Source organism: Tenrec ecaudatus, chromosome 6 (genome assembly GCF_050624435.1).
Source record: "Tenrec ecaudatus isolate mTenEca1 chromosome 6, mTenEca1.hap1, whole genome shotgun sequence".
NCBI lineage: Eukaryota > Metazoa > Chordata > Mammalia > Afrosoricida > Tenrecidae > Tenrec > Tenrec ecaudatus.
The window spans coordinates 40,354,288-40,375,318 of NC_134535.1; the positions used below are offsets into that span (position 1 = coordinate 40,354,288).

At 42.5% G+C, this 21,031-nt stretch overlaps 1 pseudogene; it reads left to right on the plus strand.

Annotated features, from left to right (window-relative positions):
- The first annotated feature begins 345 nt into the window (after positions 1-345).
- LOC142451384 (tapasin-like) lies at positions 346-1,653 on the plus strand (annotated as a pseudogene).
- Positions 1,654-21,031: the final 19,378 nt, after the last annotated feature.

The window sequence follows — 21,031 nt, forward strand, 5'->3', positions numbered from 1 at the left end:
GGGTGGAGAGAATGTAGGGTAGAAAGGGGGAACTGATGATAGGAATCTACGTATGGCCTCTTCCTTGGGGGAGGGACAGCAGAGGAGGGGGTGGGAGGTGACCTCAGATAGTGTCATGTATGACAAGATAATAATAATTTATGAATGAAGGGTTCATGAGGGATGAGGCAGTGGGGAGAGAGGGGAAAATGAGCAGCAGATATTAAGAGCTCAAGTAGAAGGCAAATGTTTTGAGAATGATGATGGCAACAAATGTACATATGTTCTTGACACAGTGGATGTATGGATGGATTGTGATAAGAATTGTAGGTGCCCCAATAAAAAGATTTTTTTAAAATGTCATACATGAAAAAAGCAAAAGGGACTCTGGCTTTGGGCCTGGCGACTGCCATCTTGGCCTGGCCACGGTGCTTGAGTGCTGGCTCCTGGAGGATGTAATTGGCAGCGGCGGCCCGTCCAAGAAACCTGCCGCCCTGCTGCTGCGCCAGGGCCACAGGGTGGGGGGGTGGGGCTCCTCCCCGGCCGGACCTCGATCTTAAGCTCCACCTTAGTGTGTTCGACCTTGCAGGGACTCTCCAGGCCGCCACACTGTGATATGAGCCACTATGTCCAGTACCCCCCTCTGCCAACTGGGCCAGAGGCTGCCCGCGGTCCCTGGACGGACCTTGGCTCATGGTCAGCGTGTCCAGCCCAGTCCTGAGCCTCGCCCGCCTCCTGCAGCCACAGCCGGAGTCGCAACCACAGCCGGGTCTCATCACCAAGGCAACAGCCGTGCTGACTGTCCTCACTCACACCCCTGCGCCTCGGATTCGACTAGGTCAGGATGCCATGCTGGACTTGAACTTTATGCTCCCCACCCTGAGCCTGCAGCATCCCTGGCCCTAGGTCCCCTGTCCTTCCGGCTGGAGTGGCGACACCAGCACCAGGGTAAGGGGCACTGGCCGCAACCCCAGGGCTGAATGGGCAGGTGCCAGCGGCCTGAGAAGGGGCAGTGACTTTTGCTTCGTGGGATGGCAGGGAACCATGGGGTCCATGAACTGGGAATGGCGCCCCCCAGCTGCCTGCAGAGCGACCCACCCAGGCGGGCACCTATCTGGCCATTATCCACTGCCATACTTGCAAGAGCAGGTCACCCTTGAGCTTACTGCGTACACACCCCCTAAAGTGTCCCTGACGCCAGCAACCCTCGTCTGGGCTGCCCCCGAGGAGGCCCCCCGACATTGGTCTGCCTTGCTTCCCGCTTCTACTCCTCCGAGGGCCTAGAGATAGAGTAGGAGGATGAGGGGCAGAGGTGGCTCTTCACCCTGCGCCACCATTCTGATGGTTTTTTAGCCTCCCGGGGCGCCTCCAGCCGTCCCTGTCACCACGGAGCAGCATCAGATGCACTATGCCTGTCCCATCCACCACCCTAGCCTGCCGGCCTCAGCGCGCCGCCCCGAAGTGACCCTGGAAGTGGCAGGCCTCTCCGGGCCCTCCCTAGAGGACAGCATGGGGCTCTTCCTCTCGGCCTTCCTCCTCCTAGGCCTCATCAAGGCAAGGGGTTGGCTTGCTGACTACCTGTCCACTTCCAACAAGTCACAGGAAAGAAGTTTAGTGAGGGTTTTCTCAGCACCAGCACCCTGCCACCATCTCTGGCCTGAGCAGCTGCAGTAGTGGAGCCAAATTTTGTGGCCTCATTTGCTCCTACTCCTTCCAACTCATTCCCCACGGAGTCATTAGACTCTTCCTTTCAAGACCCAATTCTTCCAGCATTCACTTTAGAACTCTAGAGTGGCAGTTGCCAAACATTTTAGCCTCTTAAACATTAACCCAGGTCCCTAAAGAGTTTTTGTCTGTGTGTTCTAACGACTGGCAGTTAACAATATTTGAAATGAGTACTACGAAAAAATGAAAGCGCAAGGCAACACAAGCACACATCTTCCATTAAGTATGCGAGCCACGTCAATACTTATGTCGTGTCTAGAAAACTCTACAGCGCGCCCTTACAGAATGACAGTGCTAAAGGGAAATGACAGCTCAGTATCGTTATGAAAAATTGTATCGACCCACTTATCCCATGGAATCCTCTTAGAAACATCCCACCACTCCCCAACCCCACCCACAGTCAGGGTGAACACTTGAGAACCTTTGGACTAAAGGGCAAACCCTGCCTTTCTGCCTGGGCTCATGGGCCCCTGTGTGCCCGGCTCGGGGCCCTAGCCTACCTCTCCAGCCCCACCTGGTGCCTCACAGCCCTCTCAAAGCTGTCACATGCAAAGCCCTCTCTCTCTTGGCCCCTCTGCTTGGTCCACCCTCGCCCACCCTGGGTCCCAGACTAGGTGAGCCCCGTCACTCCCTGTAGGCTGCCTGGTGTCCCTCTTGTGTGGTTCAACATGGTTGTGTTAAAAAAAAAAAAGAAAAGGTTATTAAAAAGACAGGAAAGAAATAAAAGATCAAAGTGAATCTCAGAAGAGACCCTGAAACTTGCCCTTAATGATAGAGTAGCTAAGACAACAGAAGGAAATGATGAAGTAAAAGAAATGAACAAAAAATTTCAAAGGGCAGCTCTGAACCAAGCCAAACTCACTGCCGTTGAGTCAGTGACCCCACAGGACACGGTAGACCAGCTGTTGTGTGTTTCTGAGACTATAACTCTTTAAAGTATAGAAAGCCACATCTTTCCCCTGCAGAATGGTCAATGGGTTTGAACTGCTGACCTTGTGGCTACCCATGCTTCTTTCTGAGAAGATAAAATATAAATTATTGTAATTAAATATTCAGAATCTGAAGTCAGAAAACCAAAAGGGGAAAACGTATACAATATTCCTCAAGCTGAAATAATTAAAGAAGCTCAAGCCTTCATACTCAAGGACTGAAGAATGAAAGGGTTCCATGGACAAATATTGAATAGTGAGGGACACCAAAGAAGGTGGGAAAATCACAGCGTCACGGTATCCAGAGATCTGGTTGACATTCAGCCATTTCCAGAGGGAGAATAGAATGCAGAACTGATGGTGTCGAAGGAAGACATCCAAACTGTACTGAAGCCACTGGTGACAAAGATGACTTGAGGATGTCGCAAGCCACTGTGGCAGCCCAGGAAACACGGAGAAATCCTGAAGACAGCTATCTGGCTAAGTGACTGAAAGAGGTCCATATTTGTGTCCGTTCCAAAAAAGGTTATCCAATGTTATTATTGTTAGGTGTGATCATTTCAGTTCCGACTTAGATCTACCCTATGGATAACCCAATGAACCATTGCCCCGTCTTGAACCATCCTTGTAATTGTTATGCCTAAGCCCATTGTTGCAGCCACTGTGCCAGTCCATCTTGTGTATGGTCTTCTTGTTTTTATTACTGATCTTCTACGTTACCAAGCAAGAGGACTCCATGACTCCTTTCTAGGACTCCTCTCTTTTGTAGGAGAAAGATGAGGCTTTCCATGCTCTTAAAAAGCTACAGTCTCAGAAACTCATAGGTCCACTTCTACCTCTCCTATAGAGTCAACATGACAGTGCATTTGGTTTTGGTTCACCCTCGATAATATGGCCAAGGAAGATGAAATGAAATTTCCACATTCTTGTTCGAAAGTGCCCTGACTGTACTTCTAAGACAGATATGTTTACTCTTCTGGTAGTCCACAATATTTTAAATATTCTTTGCTGTGTTCAGTCCTCTCGATGATAATCTTGCTCTTCGACACTTGAAAAAGATCTGTGCAGCAGATTTGCACAATGCAAAATGCCATTTATTTTTGTCATAATAATTGATAGAAATATCAAATGGAATAATGGATATAAAGAAATACAGAATAATATAGATATTAGGGTTTGATGCATTATAGACACCTCATGCTAGAGATCTTCTGAAACTGAGATGTGGGCTAAGCATAGGATTGGTAACCATGAGATTAGAGATTCAAACCTAACAGCCCCTCTGAGGGAGAAATAAGAGACGGTATCCTTAATGATGTACAGCCATAACAAATCCTATAGGGCCAGTATGAGTTGAAATAAACTTCATAGGAGTGAATTTTTTAGTGCTATGTGGTAATATTTTATCATCCACATCAATAATCCTTCTCTACTTCTGTCTGCTTTGCTCAAATAAAACGCTCTATCAGTTTCCTCTTTATTAAACACCTTCGGTCTCAAGGCGCTAGTTCCAAATAAAGCTGAACAATGAAGTCTCCATTTCTCTGACCTCTCCTAGTTTTCCCCAAGAAAACCATGATCAAGTTGCTTGCCCACAATCTGGCTCTGTTTCCGTCTTATAACCTTGGTGTTTTCCTGGTGTGACTCTGATGGACACACTGTAAATACCAGGAACTGTGTGGATAAGCATCTTTTTTTTTCCCTCTTCCTCTTTTGATGCACATTCAAACCTTATCATACATCAAACAAATGAGACCAGTTCTTTAGACACGGTATTTAGTGTTCCTTCATTGAACAAGCCTGATGAACTCTTCTATTTTTACCATAAATTCAATTTGAGAAAATGTTCTCACCATTGCAGAAGTTCCCTCCTACTGGGTTATTTTAAAGTTATCTTCTACAGAGGAAACCCATGTTTTATTTTCAGCCAGTGCATCTCCTCACATCAAACCACCATCCCTGTATCAGTGGCGTTCCTGTGCTGCTACGATGCCAAACAGGTTGCGCGGGAGCCTCCAGATGGAGATGGGCTAGAAAGAAAGTCCTGGTAACCTACTTCCAGAAAACCAGCCAGTGAAAAAAAAACCTTTGGATCACAACAATCAAATCTGCAACCGAGTATGGGGCTGACATGGGATCAGGCCACATATCCTCCCATGTGGTTGCCAGGAGTCAGTGTTGACTAGCAATAGCAAAAACCAGGGTTCTGCAAATCCTTGGTCTAATGCACTCTAGCTGGGAACAACGACCACTTAAAAAAGGAGGGGGTGGATCTGTCTTAAAAAGGTCCCTGAATGTTTTAAAACTTTACAAACTACCTCTGCTTTCCATTGAATGCCATAGATCTAAGTCTTATGTACACTTCACAGACTTTGACCTTATCAGCTCATGCACACAAGTCGAGACTACGTGTTCCTTTTTCCTCATATGGAAACTTGGATGTATGCTTCTGTATCTCACCATTTTGAGTACGCCTTGAAATAGACTGGAAAGTTGTCCACTAAGCCACCCTGTCCTCTGAGATGCATCCTGGTCAGACATGATTATCGAAGACTTTCAGACATTCTTTTCAGGAATGTTTCCAGTCTCAATTCCAAATATGACCAATCTTGGAAGGAAGAGAGGTGAGGTAAGGTCAAAAATAATGATGAATGAAAATATACATCAAGAGGGACCAGGCACTATGACAAGAGGCCAGATCAGGGTTACATGTGGCAGCCAACTAAAAAGGAGGGGGAAAAAGACATGAGGAACATGGCACTTAGTTACCCAAAGAGAGGGTATTGTTTATATCTCCACAGGAGTGGGAGAGAGGGACCAGACTTCAACATGGTGCACCAAGGCCTGAATGAAACGTACTGACATGAAGCAGTGAACAAACAGAGAGGTCTGTGGGACAGGTCCGAATCCTAACTACATGGACAACCACCCCCTCCCAATCCCCTCCCCCAGAAGAATGCACTTCAGTGGACAGCACTGATGCTACCGCTCAGTGAGAGGGGCAAGTCTGATCAGAGCACACAGGAGCAAATGAAAAGGGAAGGAGAGAGAGTGGAGCACATACTGGCTCACCAAGTCCCAAGGACACATTCCTGCTCAGAGCAGCCAATGCACAGAAAGGACCATAAGGCCGGCCCCACCAGCCCCACCAGCCCCACCATGAGACACAACATCCCTCAATGACCCATAGTGCTACAAAGGACAACACTGGGGACACAGTGGGGGAACTGTGTCCCATCTGATCCCACCACACTGGGGTGAAACACTAAGGGGATTCAACAGAGCAACAAGGGGAGCAAAGTAATGAAGTCCATAAGGAATGCCAAAATTAGACTTTTGGGTCAGGGCGTGGCACCCCAGCAGACTTAACCAGAAAACACTCTTAAAGGTCAACAAACAGACCTGGAACTATTTACAGGCTTTTCTTTCTGTGCTGTTGGCTTTTTTATTGTCGTTTTGTTTTTGTTTGTTGCTTTGTTTTGCTTTGTCTTGTTTTTGTGCTTACTATTATCTCTGCATATCTATCTAGATAAGATAGGCAGGATAAAAAATCTAGAGAAAACAACCCGAGAGGAGGGGAGAGGGAGGAAAGGAAGGGGAGTGTCAACAAACCCAGGGACAAGGTAACAAGAAGTAATCTAAAATCAATGGTGAGGAGGTCATAGGATGTCTGGTGGGGCTTGATTAAGTGCAATATAGCCGAGAGGAATTACTAAAACCCGAATATGATAGTGGGACCAGAGAAAAGTAAAAGGAAATAGAGGAGAGAACTGAAAGGCAGAGGAATTTATAGAGGTCTAAATACAAGCATGTACCTATGTAAATATATGCATATATAATGAGAGGGAAATATACTTATGTCCATATACTTATATCTTAAATATTAAGGCAGCAGAAAATGCAAGAACACTTTGTTCTAATAACCTGACAGTCTGTGATGATCACTGTGTTAGACAGGCTTCTCTAGAGGAACAAAACCAGGACACTTATGAATATATATATATATATATATATAGATAGATAGATAGATAGAGAGAGAGAGAGAGAGAGAGAGAGAGAGAGAGAGAGAGAGAGAGAGAGAGAGAGAGAGAGAGAGAGAGAGAGAGAGAGAGAGAGAGAGAGAGAGAGAGAGAGGGGTATATTTATACCTACATATATTCATATATATACGGATAGATTTATATAGCATGAAAGAATATAACTGTTAATTAGTCCACACAGCAGTATAGAGGGCTCAGTTCAACTCACTTCTGTAGAACACTTAATATACTGGGAGTCCTTCAACTCATGAGGTCAAGGAAGTAGACAGCTGAGTCTTCCCTCAGGCAATGCAGGCAAAGTTCACCCATAGGCAGCAAACAGCTGGGCTGGTCACCAACAGTCATCAGTTCAACAGTATAGTGAAACAGGCCTGGATGAAATATTGAACTCAAGCAATACTAGACAACAGGATCCACCGGTCTCAAGCTCAAGCGATATGCACACCAGCAGAGTGGTATAGCAAGTCTCGACGGTACCACAAGCTCTAGCTACACGATTCACAGGTTGGCTGTCCCACAAGTAGTGTAGCTCACAAGTTGAGGCAGAGGACCATATAAAGTAGCGACATGCTGGTTAGATCATCAGAGAGTAAGAGAGAGGGGCAGGCCTTGCTGAGTCATTTATCTCTTTGCCCTCCAATCAAACTGCAACCTGATTAATGCCACATGTTCCTATTGGCCAGTTTGGCACAATAAACCTAACTATCACAATCACCTTCCCAACACAATCATTGAAGACAAAATGGGTGTGTAAGCATATGTGATGAAGCAAGCCTGATGGTGCCCAGCTATCAAAAGACATACATCTGGGTTCTTAAATGCTTGAAGATAAACAAGTGGCTATCTAGTTGAGAAGCAACAAAATCCACATGGAAGAAGCACACCAGGTTGTGTGATCATGAGGTGTTGATGGGATCAGGTATCAGCATCAAAGACCCAGAACAAAAAATCATATTGATGCGAATGAGGGGGATTGTGGAGTGGAGACCCAAAGGCCATCTGTAGACAATTGGGCATCCCTACAGAACGGTCACAAGGAATAGACAAGCCAGTCAGGGTGCCATATTGCATTGATGAAACAAACAACTTTCTTCTAGTTCTTTAATGCTTCCTCCTCACAAATCTGGCTAGACCAGAGCATGTATACTGGTACAGATAAGAGTTTGCAATACAGGGAAACCAGAACAGATAAACCCCTCAGACCAATAATGAGAGTAGCAATATCAGGAGCGTAGGGGGAAGGTGGGGGAGGCGCGGAGAAAGAGGCAACTGATTACAGTGATCAACATGTAACACCCCCTCCCCAGGGGGATGAACAACAGAAAATTGGTTGAAGGGAGACAGCGGACGATGTAAGATATGAAAATAATAATAATGTATAATTTATCAAGGCCTTCTGAGGGAGGGAGGGAGGGCCAGGGAGTGAGGGGAAAATGAGGAGCTGATACCAAGGGCTCAAGTATAAAGCAAATAATTTGAAAATGATGATGGCAACATATGTACAAAAACGCTTGACACAGCTGTAAGAGCCGCCAATAAAATGCTGTAATGCATATACCTCAAGAGAAAAAGTCCCTGTGGCAGTCACCTAATCTGGTGTCAATTTAAAGATTAAGAGTGAAGGGTGGAGTCTAGGTGGTCAATCTGGAGATAGCCAATGAGACCTCTGTGTGGGGATGGCCTTCTCCTGAGAATTCTGGGAAATCTGGTTCTTCTTTGGAGGTGAAGATGCCTCTCTCTTTCTGCTCACTTCCTTGGAAACTTTCGACTGTCAATTCTCACTCCCTGAGAGACTCTACAGACAAGGCTGGCTTCCTGTGAGACATCCCTGGGGAGAAGCCTACCTTGTTGCAGCCCTGGGAACTGGAGTAGCCACATGGAGACCCCTGCCAGCGCTGAGATGCTTACAACACCACTGGATCCAAAGACTTTCTACCCACTGACCTGTGATCATCTTGCATTCAGCATCATTGCATATGTTTGTGAGTTTGAAGAGGACTTATAGATTGCTGTCAGATATATGGGCTAATATTGGACTTATGGACTTGATTTGAACTGGGCTGGGATGTTTTCTCAATTTTCAATTGCTCTTGTATATAAATCTCTTTCTTATACATATATGCATGTGCATAGATTTGTTTCTCTAGTCTACCCAGATTAACACAGTCCCCATACCTAAAAGAGAATTATTAAAATTATTAAATTTCTCTATATTATAATATATAGAAAAATAATCCCCTTACTTCACTACCAGAAATTTCCCAAATCTGCCACATTTGCACTTATATGTTCCAACACTTAATTCATTAATTCTAGAAAGCCAGTGCCCCAAAACATTGACCTTAGCAAATGACCTCCAGAGTTGAGTTATTTACTTTTTTCACTTTCAATCATTACTAGTTTTCTATTATTATGAGCCAGCGTATTATCCTTACCTCCTTCCCTACTGTCATAGGTTACACTCCATTTGGTTTTTCATTGTGTACCATGTTTGATTTTGCTTGAGAAGTAATCTAAATATAGTCAGAGATCCATGTGACTCCCTCTCAAAGAGCATTATTCTCAGCAGCGAGAGAAGAAAGGGAGAGGACGCTGAAGGGGTAGATCAGCAAGAAGGCCAATGGACGTTGCGTGCAATAGGGGAAGAAGAACCAGTTCATGCACATTAATCGGTCTCACGTTCTTCTTTAGGTTCTCAGGGTTTCAAAAAAGGATACGAAACCCAGGCAATGGAAGGATTGTTTCCTTATAGCCCTCCCTGTTGTGCAACCATATCAATTACAGTCTGGCTTTGATTATTTTCTAAGTTTGACTCCAGAGAAAAATATGTTGCTTTGAAATTTGTCTTTCTTTCTTTTTAATTAAATAAATACTTATATTGGGGGCTCTTACAGCTCTTACCACAATCTGTATGTTTATCCACTGTGTCAACCACATTGTACATATACTGCCTTCATCTTTTTCAAAACATTTTCTTCTTACTTGAACCCTGATATCACCTACCCATTTCCTCCTTTCCTCTCCCAGCTGCCCTCCCTCACGAACCCATGATAAGTTATAGATTATTATTTTTATATCTTGCACCATCCTCTGTTGCCCTTCACCCCTGGAAGGCGTTATATGTTGATCCTTGTGATCGATTTCCCATTTCTCACCCCACCTTCCCCTTTTCCTCCTGGTATCGCTGTAATCATTGCTGGCCCTGCGGAGTTTGTCGATCCTGGATTCCCTATGTTGTGGTGCCCGGCTATCAAAAGAGATAGCGTCTGGTTTGTCTTTCATGACCATAGGTGAGTGAATATACTAATGCTTTATTAGTGCACTTTAGGTTCAAATTCGGGAGCCAGAGAATTACTTTAAGACTTAAGTTTTTTAGTGAGGCATGGCATCGCTCTAACAGTAACATTCATTTGAACTCTTGATGTGTGCTACGTTTTTTCCTTGCACTTTAAACCATGTCCTTGTTAGGTGCCACCCGGTTCCGACTCCTAGTGGCCCTGTGTGCAAAACAAACCACCTCCAGGTCCTGAGCCATCGTCACAATTGTTATGTCGAATGCCATTCATGGAGCCACTGTGTCTGTTCATCTTTTCTTTTTAACATTTTTTAGGGACTCATACAACTCTTATCACAATCCATATATACATCAATTGTGTAAAGCACATCTATACATTCTTTGCCCTAATAATTTTCAAAGCATTTGCTCTCCACTTAAGCCCTTTGCATCAAGTCCTCTTTTTTCCCCTCCCTGCCCGCTACCCCCTCCCTTGATAATATATAAATTATTTTGTCATATCTTGCCCTGTCCGGCATCTCCCTTGACCCCCTTTTCTGTTGTCCATCCCCCAGGGAGGAGGTCACATGTAGATCCTTGTAATCGGTTCCCCCTTTCCAACCCACTCACCCTCTACCCTCCCAGTATCGCCCCTCACAGCCCCGGTCCTGAAGGTATCATCCACCCTGGATTCCCTGTGCCTCCAGCTCCTATCTGCACCAGTGTACATTCTCTACTTTATCCAGACTTGCAAGGTAGAATTCGGATCATGGGGACAGAGTTGGGGAGGAAGCATTTAGGAACTAGAGGAAAGCTGTATACTTCATCAGTGCTACATCGCACCCTGACTGACTCATCTCCTCCCCTACACCCCTCTGTGAGGGGATCTCCAGTGGCCGACAAATGGGCTTTGGGTCTCCACTCTGGACTTCCCCCTTTATTCACTATGGTAACATTTTTTTTTGATGATGATGCCTTATACCTGATCCCTTTGACACCTCGTGATCGCACAGGCAGGTGTGCTTCTCCCATGTGGGCTTTGTTGCTTCTGAGCTAGATGACCACTTGTTCACCTTCAAGCTTTTAAGACCCCATACACTATCTCTTTTGATAGCTGGGCACCATCAGCTTTCTTCACCACATTTGCTTGTTCACCTGCTTTGGCTTTAGCGGTTGTGTCAGGAGGGTGAGCATCACAGAATGCCAATTTAATAGAAGAAAGTATTCGTGCATTGAGGGATTGCTTGAGTAGAGGCCCAAGGTCCTTCCGCCACCTTAATATTAAACCTATAAATATAAACACATAGATCTATTTCCCTATCCTCATATATTTGCATATGTACATGTCTGTGTCTAGACATCTATAAATGTCCTTTGCCTCCTAGCTCTTTCCTCTATTTCCCTTTCTTGACAACTTCAATCTCTTCTCTGTCATGATGTTACCTATTTGTACAGGTGTGAGTATTTGGGTCTTATTTACATTGAGTTGTGATCCACACTGAAGACTGAAATCCTTGACCTTTATTAGCAAGTGCATAAAGTCCTCCTCACTTTCAGAAAGCCAGTTGTGTCTGCATATGGGAGATTGGGAACACGTCTTCCTACAGTCCTGGTGCCCCATTCTTCATCATAAATTCCAGTTTTTCTGATTTGTTCAGCATACAGAATGAACAAATATGGTGAGAGGATACAAACTTGGTGCACACCTTTCCTACTTTTAAACCATGCAGTGTTCTATTTGTACAACTGCCACTTGATTCATGTATAGGATCCACAGAAGCACAATGAAGTGCTCTTGAGTTCCCAGTCTCCTCAAGGCTATGCATACGTTGTTATGATCCACACAGTTGAATGCTTTTGCATAGTCAATGAAGCATCATTACTACACCATGGAGCAGTAAGTTAAATGAGATATTATACAAAACCTCTTTGATTCGAGAAATCAGCTTTAAATTTCCTTTCTACAAAAATTGTCTATAACCTCCAAGCTGTGCCAATCTCCTTAGCCCTGGGACTAAGGTTTCCTTTTTTGTTATCTGTGACTTTGGACTACATTTTACCATGAGGATAACTTACTTTTCCCTTGTTTGACAATGACGGCTGACATGCAAGACCCTGGGTGCAGTCTGAGAGTCTAGAATGTGTGGATGCGTCAAAAAGAATTGCCACAAACCATAGAAACCTTTATCAAAGATATCAAAAAGTGAAGTTATTTAAATATATATTCTTCCTTCATCTAGGTCTACACAATTCTGAAGATGGTGTTTCCATTTCCCTAAACATTCCTTGAGGAATTCCGTGCCTTTCTATTGACACCATAATGGCAGTTAATATCATATCAGCCTGGAGTGACAAGCAAAAAGCTTGGGAAATAAAATGATGTCTCATGAGGCAAGATCAGGCCTGCAGAGTGAATAGAATAAGCAAGCTTTCCTTCAACATTTACACAGGCCAACTTCTGCTACCTTTGAAGAATGCGCCGTGTGTTGTTGTGATGGGAAGAAGGTCCTCCGTGCAGCTTGCCTTTTTCTCATCCTGCATTTTTTAATTTTCTTAAAAACTTCTCCCTAGTAAGCGCTGGGGATCTTCCTTTGCCCTTTGAGAAAATCTCTCAAGATCACCATCTGAGTCCTCTCCAAATAGTTGTCACAAACTTTTGAGCTTCACTCTCTGTCTTAAATTTAACTCTCACCATAACCCCTCATAGCCACTCTTAATTGGACCTCCTATGTTTTTAAAGGAACCCTAAAGAGACTAAGACAAGTGTGTATTACTGAGAGGACCTGTCTGCAGCCATCCACTAATCTCAGAGACAGGTTTAAACATGTTTTGTTTGGAATAAGTCCATCCATATAGTCCCTGGAATCCTAGTAGTGATACCACTCGCCCTCATTTAACTTTCCCCAGTCTAAGTCTTGCTAAGTCTCTCACCTCCAGTTTGCTTGAATAATGTTCGTTTGGGTTAGAGACCTTCACCTTTTCCAACCCTACTATGAGAGCTGCAGCCATCTTGAACTGCAGACCACAAGTAGAACAGACCCTGTCTTAGTCTGGGTACTTTAGAGAAACAAATCCACAGAAATTCATGTCTAAGAGAGAGCTTCTATAAAGGTTAAGTGCACAACAAAACATCCTTCCCACCCAAAAAAGAAAAACATCCCAACCCAGTGCTGCCCAAGCCCACAAGTTCAACATTAGCCCATTAACCCATATGTCCAACACCAATCTGCAAAGTCCTCCTCCATCTAACAAAACAGATGCAATGATGCCAACTGCAAGAGGAAAGCCGAGTCAGTGAACTTGTAGGTGCTGGCAGGCATCTCCACATGAGTGCTCTAGCACTCAGGGCTGCTTCAGGGTAGGTCCATGTGGCTTTTCCTTAGGGATGTCTTGCAGGAAGTGAGCCTTGCCAGCCAAAGCAGGGAACCCTGGTCTGACCATCAGAAAGCAAGAGACACGAGAACTAGAAAGGCGAGGCTCACTGAGCCATTTATCTCTCCACCCTTCAATTAATTCCACATGTGTTGGCACCATACACTAACCCAATCCACCCCTTGCCAACCTGGCACCTGTATATAATTCTTTAGCTTCACGATTTCAATTAAGTAACACCTACACCTTAACCCTATAATCCTGTGAATATATCCCCCCACCTATGAAAGTTTGTAAGCCAACCACTTCAAGCCTTTATCCCCCCAATTTTGAGTATCCACTTTTATACTGTCCGCTTACATCAACCCAGTTCTCTGAGAAGACAATCAATTTTTTGACATGAAGAGTCTTCATTCCAGTTGGAACCTTGTGAAGTCTGCTTCCATAAGCAAAGTCAAATCCCGACAGGCCATCCATAAAGTCAGCAACAATATGCGCCCCATTCACAGGCTCAAAAATCTCCATCTGGTCGGTTCTGGTCAACTCAATGTGGGCTGCCTCACTAAGCCTCCACAGGGTGCCCATTGGTCGCCTTGTCTTTGCACCATGGACTCTCACCAATACTCAACAAGCCTAGCCCCCTCGTGCTAGGTCATAAACTTTAAACCAGTCAGCCTGCTCTCATCTTCTCTTTTTCCTGTAAACTAAGTCCACAGGTGTCAGTGGCCAAACTCAACCCGTTTCTTTATTGCTGCACTTCTCCCACTTCCACTCAACAAGTAGATCCAGGTGGTCACCTAGCAAGCATTTCAGCCCGCTCACAGGCTCTCTTTAACATTCAGTCCCAGAGAGGCGTTTCCTTCAATTAATTCCACATGTGTTTATCGGCCATGTTGGCACAGTGAAGTAACTCAGAACTCTATACCAAAACACTATTTTCTGATGTCTGTTTTTATATGTAACTTCTCCAATGTAAATTTTGTCTTTATTCTTGGACCTTTCTAATGCCCTTCAGTAGCCAACACAATGCCTGGCTGAACATTTAAAAATAAGTTCTCTAATCCTATTGCTTAATTCAGCACAAGATATACAGAAAACAGTTAAACCAGTCATTATTTCATGAAAACTTCCAACTTCCCAGGGTGGGACTTCATAGCCCACCCTAACCTGATCTCATAAGTTTTTCAAGAATACTTAGAAAGTCTAGTTTTTGTTCAAATTTTGGGACTATTCAGATATGGCTCAGATGCTGGTTCTACTTAGGTTTACTTTTTTTCCTCTTTCCCCAGGTACTTTTCATCAAGATTTAGTTACTGACTTCTGCGATCACGTTCTCTGGCCCGGCACCATGCTCACATAGGGTATCTCTGCCGTAGGAAAATGGTTGCCACAATATACAACTCAAACCCTTTTATATTTTTAATTACTGGAGCTATAGAAACCATGGGCTGGTTTTTTTTTTTTTTTGGTCAAATTTCTTTTAGTAAATGAATCACATAGGCTAGGTAATACCATATGCACAATGACTCAGTTCTAATTATTCTGACTTATATATTCGGGTCCTACATATCCAGAAGCACATGAACCGATAATGAGGGAGGACTACATCCTCAAATGGCTCATCACTTCAAATCCCTCCACCTCCAACCCCACCCCACCCCCATTACTTGAGCTTGACTTTCCTAGACTTTTGATTCAAAGCCTGGTGGACTTAGGCCGCCACGTTCTTAGAAATGCTGCCTTTACTCTCATTTTACAGTAGAACCCCGGACCTTGATGTTAATCTGTTGTAGAAGGAGCGTCGAGATGAGATGCAGTCAAGTTCCAAATCAATTTTGAACATAAGAAATAACTGAAAACAGATTAATCTGCTCTCGACCACCAAGTTTTTACCCTAACCTTGCCTTTTTATACAAAATGTTCCACGGAAATTTCAAGTGAGTTCAGAGTTAAATAATATAATTTATATAAAAACACATTTAAAAAGTTTTAACAAGTACTTTGTACCTTGAGATTGATGAGGTTCTGCATTTGTGGACACAGATGTGGAGAGGAGGCACGGAGAATCGCTGTTTGGAAGGGGAATCCCCTTCCCTAAAATCAACTGCTAGCTGCTTTTCAGGAGTGTTTTACCTTCTTCGCCTTTTTTCACTAGGACCAGGCTGGCTTTCTCAAAAAAAAAAAAAAAATCTGTCTAATGTGATCAGCTGTTGGCGTTTCCTGAACTGGTCTCTAAAAGGGCTTACTAAATTATCAACAATATCGATAACATGGTTAACCAGGTTCCTTAAAATGATGATTCTTTTCAAAAAACTCTTTCTTAAACCCATGTTTTTTATCTAAAAACAGTACAAAAAGCCAGCAAAATGCTGGAACACGGCTGCAAAAGGTTTAAACAACGCGTACTCACAACGCCAACTAACGGCGAGTGACCGGAACACGAACTGCTTTTTTTTTTTTTTTTTTTTTACAAAAATCACATGTGTTGGGTCAATTCCAATGTTTTGTTTGAGCTCTGATGCAAAATGTTCTCGACATTCACGCTGAAATATGTCGAGTACTGATGCGGTCGAGTACCGGGGTTCTACTGTAGCTTGAGGCTTAGCTCTACAAATTCCTACCTCTTAAAAGTCCAAGTTCTCCAAATGCAATTCAGCAGCTGGTTTTTGTTGCTGTAAGTCTCCTCTCTGGAGAAGGTTTTGTTAGTTAATTAAGCAAAGTGAAAATTTGGGAAATATGACTCTCCTTTTCCGGCCAAATCCAACCAGCAGACTCCGTTCCAGTGCAGAATTCAGCAGACATCTAAGGGGAAGAAAGAGTCTTGTGTTTGAGCTTTACTTGTGTCTGGGACTGATGCCTGGTGGCAGAGTGGGTTGTGCGTTGGGCTTAATTGCAAGATCACCAGTTCAAAACCACAGCCAATCTGCAGGAGAAGGATAAGGCTTTCTACTCCCATGAAGATTTCTTCTCTTAGAAACAACAGGGGAAGTTTTATGTGGGCTTATAATTTAATTAAAAAACTCATGTTGAGTTGGAGTCAGCTCAATGACTGGGGGTTTTTGTGAGTTTCCAGTAGACCTTTTTCGTGTGATTACCCCAAATGCTGCTGTTTCTTTCATCTAGTAGGTTTTCCTTTCTGGGAACAAGCCATTTTTATACAACATCCGGATTGGACAAATCCCCCCCAAGGAAGGACTTGGGAATAATTAGCTCTCTGAAAAAGCACTCTTTCCTTTTTGAGGTCTTAATTTTTCTGGCCTTTATGATTTCCATAATTTTTAAATATATTTAAATATATACTTTCCCTAGAGGAAAGAAGTAGGAGGCAAAGGGCGTTTATAGAGGTCTAAATAAAGTCATGTACATGTGTAAATATATTTATATATGGGATGGGGAAATAGATCTGTGCACATATTTATAGGTTTAGTATTAAGGTAGCAAAATGGACATTGGGCCTCCAATCAAATACTCCCTCAATGCAAGATAATTTGTTCTATTATTCCATTATGACCACCTACCCGACAGGATCACTGAAGACAAAGCGGGTGCATAAACAAATGTGGTGAAGAAAGCCGATGGTGCCTGGCTATCAAACGATATAGTGTCTGGGGTCTTAATGACTTGAAGGTAAACAAGGAGTCATCTAACGTGGAGCAACAAAGCCCACATGGAAGAAGCACACCAGCCTGTGTGATCACGAGGTGCTGAAGGGATCAGTTACCAGGCATCAAAGAACAAAAAATCATATCATTCTGTGAACACTTTCCCGATGCAATTGCTGAAGACAAATGGGTGCATAGGCAAATGTGGTGAAGAAAGCTGATGGTGTTGGCTATCAAAAGATATAGCATCTGGGGTCTTAAAAGTTTGAAGGTAAACAAGTGGCCATCTAGCTCAGAAGCAACAAATCCCACATGGAAAAAGCACACCAGGCTGTGTGATCACAAGGTGTCAATGGGATCAGGTATCAGGCATCAAAGAACAAAAAATCAAATCATTGCGAATGAGGAACAGTGCAGAATGGGGTCCCAAAGCCCATCTGTAGGCAACTGAACATCCCCGTACAGAAGAGTCACGGGGAGGAGACAAGCCAGCCAGGGTGCAGTGTAGCAATAATGAAACTTTCTTCTAGTTTCATACAACTTTCCTCTAGTTTCTAAATGCTTCCTCCCCACCCATCATGATCCCAATTTTGCCTTACAAATCTGGCTAGACCAGAGGATGCACACTGGTACAGATAGGAACTGGCAACACAGTTTGATGGTGGGGTGGAAAGGGGGAAACAATTATAAGCATCTACATATAACCTCCTCACTGGGGGAAGGACAACAGAAAAGTGGGTGAAGGGAGACATTGGATGGTGTAGGATATGATGAAATAATTATAATTTATAAATTATCAAGAGTTAATGAGGGAGGGCAGAGCAGGGAGGGAGGTGGAAAAAAATGAGTTGTTGATACCAAGGGCTCAAGTGAGAGCAAATGTTTTGAGAATGATGAGGGCAACAAATGTACACAAGTGCTTGACACAATGGATGTATATAGGGATTGTGATGAGTTGTATGAGCCCCCAATAAAATGATAAAAAAATAAAATAAAATGCTAAAAAACACCACCACTAAAATCCAAACCTTTTCCAATCTATCTTAAAAAAAAAATCTAGTAGTGAGAATGTTATTCACCTATGGTCTACCACATTCTACCTAGTTGTACAAGTCCTCTTCCATTCTGATCCATTCCTAATTTTACTGCATGGTGTCTCATTGGTCTGCTAACCCTAAGGAAGGCATTTCTGACTCATCAGCTGGTCCCTGGGAGAAAGATGCACAATGAAGGTGTACAGGCTCTGAAACCGTAAGTTTCACCTTACCTTATAGGGTTACTAGGAATTGAAATGGACTCCAATGCAGGTTTGATCTAGGAATTCACTGAGGATTCTTTATGGCCTGATATATAGCCTACTTCTAAAAATGTTTCATTATGTATTTAGAAAAAATACATAGTCTATGATGCACGTGTGAGATTCTATGGAAATTTAATAAGTCAAATTTATTAGTTATTTAAGTCTTTTCTGTATCTACTGTTTTCTCTGCATAATTTATTATTTTCTCACAGGAATTTATTAAAATCAAATACAATGTATGATTTGCTTATTTCCTTGTAATTTTGTTTGACAGATCTATATTTTAGATTGCATTGTTAAGTGACCTATATATATTTATTATGACTTATGTTATTCTGTTCTATTGTTTCTTTGAGGAATCCTAGTAGCACAGCAGTTAGGTGCTTGGCTCCTAGTGGAAAGGTAGGTGGTTCACATCCACCAACTACTTATTGATACAAAGATGTGGCTGTCTGCTTCCCCAGAGATTAGTCTTAGAAACTCCATGGGGCAGTTTTACTCTATCCTACAAAGTTCATCTTGATGACAATGGGCTGATTTAGTACATTATCTTTTAAAAATATACACCATTCTCTTCCCTTATGTTTTCCTTTGCATTAAATTCTTTGTCATTTATTTAAGTTCCTGCCTTAGCTTAGTTTTGGTTCATATGTTTCTGGAAGATCTATTGTAATTTTAGTTCTTTTTCATATATTTTCAAGAGTGCTTTGAAGACAACATATTTTGTTTTTAATTAAATATTGAAAACTTTGATCTTACGTTTAACCCATTTATATTTATTGTAACCACTGACCTATTAGCTCTGAAGTCTAACATGGTCTTTTGTAATCTATTTTTATTTTTCCCTCTGTTGCTGTATTCTAGTTTATAGCTGGTTTAAAGGTTTTAGATTTTTGTGTATTTGTTTTTGACCTAAGCCGATAACCCATTACCAACGCGTCAATACAGACTCTGGGATCCTACATAGTTTCTGAGACTACATCTTTACTAGACAGACCCTCATCTTCTTCCCAAACGGTTGATGGTAGGTTTGAACCACTGACCTGTGGTTAGCAGTGCAATGCCTTACTTAGCCTATCATGTCTCACCCTGTATCAATACCTATATTGTTTTGAGTAAGGCTTAGCAAGCTTGTTTGTTTTTGAAGAGTCCCACCTCCTTTCCAAGCTTAATGTTGGGTTCTTTCTTTTAGGCTCTTCCTCTCTAGCTTGTTTTCTTACACTTCACTCCCTTCCCCCTTTAACTATATGCACCCCATCCTCCACCCGCCACCCCCTGAACAAAGTAGCCGGTTATCCTCTGGCCTTGGGGTTTGGTTGAGGGGAAGGAAAGCTTGAGAATGTAAGGTCTAGACCATTGAATTCAGTTGCATAGCTTTGAGAAAAGCTAGATGGGTGATTTCTAATCACGTCTATCTGGAATCATTGTTCCCCAGAGAAGGGGGAAATTACATAATAAAAGAGGCCATAGATTAAATGCATACGACCTTTTACTGCCCAGGAATTCATTTCATAGTGCTCTTGGGCCCAGGTCCAGCTTCTGCTGACAGTCAAGTTACTAATTACCAGAGTCCATAAAAACAAACTGTCTGCCAGGTCTCTGAAGTAATCTCAAACTCACTGCCACTCAGTCCTTTTCACTCATAGACACCCTGTGTGACTCTAGTGACTCACAGCCTTGTAAGGTTAAAATTCTTTATCTTTTAACTTACAAAAAGTGATTGAGCAACTCCAAATTCTCTGGCATAACTTCCACTTTTTTTTCTTACAACTTCACAAAATGAGGTTAACTTGAATTAGCCTGAGATGGATTAATGATATTGACTAATATTTTTACTTGTGTGTGAAATAATTTAATTAAACTACATTCCAAATAATCTAAAATTAGAGCTGTGGGGTTTAAGACTTTTGATCATGAAGGTTTTTCTAAAAAGGACAAAGTAGACTGGTTTGTTGAGTAGTGTTTTGTCAAGCCAGAAACATAAAAGCAGGTTTACAGACCGTAAATGCTACTTCGTGAGAAATATGTTGATGGAAATATTTAAAAGGTCAGTCCCACAGAACATGAATTCATCAGACTGTCTTCAGACTTTGTTACTCATATTTTAAGCAAAGAAAAGTTGATGTATCTTTGAGTTCCAAACTGTGCATATTGACACCAAATATATTTTAGGCTATCTATGAACTTGCTGGCTTATTTGGTTAAAGAGTAAGCATTACTCTTTCATTTTTACTCATGTGTTCGCTTCCATGACCATCACTGACTTCTACAACGCACCATGTATAAATCTAATAATATGCATCAAATTCAAGTCTAAGGTTTGTTGATTAACTCACATTGTTTACTATGTGCTAGAAACTGTTGTGAGCAATTTAATCTTTTAAGAAACTTTATGAGGAATGTATTCTTAATCCATAGATGATGAAACTAAGAAATAGGTTTAAAAAATTCCCATAACTTACACAAACAATAAACGTGGTACCAGAACTTGATTCCACATGAATCTAGGACTGAACACCTAGTTATTTCACTATTCTGACTTCCAATTGTGTGCACATTTTCAAGGTTGAGTTTAAGTGTAACTCCCCCTGCCCCCACTGGTTTCAATCAGTGTTAAGTGTGACATGGGGCTTCAAAAAGTTTGTGGAAAAATATGATAGTAAAAATTTTGAGGACCCTCATATGTGCCATGATCATGCAGTAATTTAATGTGTATCTTTGTCAGGATATTGCTACATGCTGGTTCTTATTTGTGGGTAAACGTTCCTAGACACTCATGCTTTTAATTATAATATTAAAAAGCAATTAGG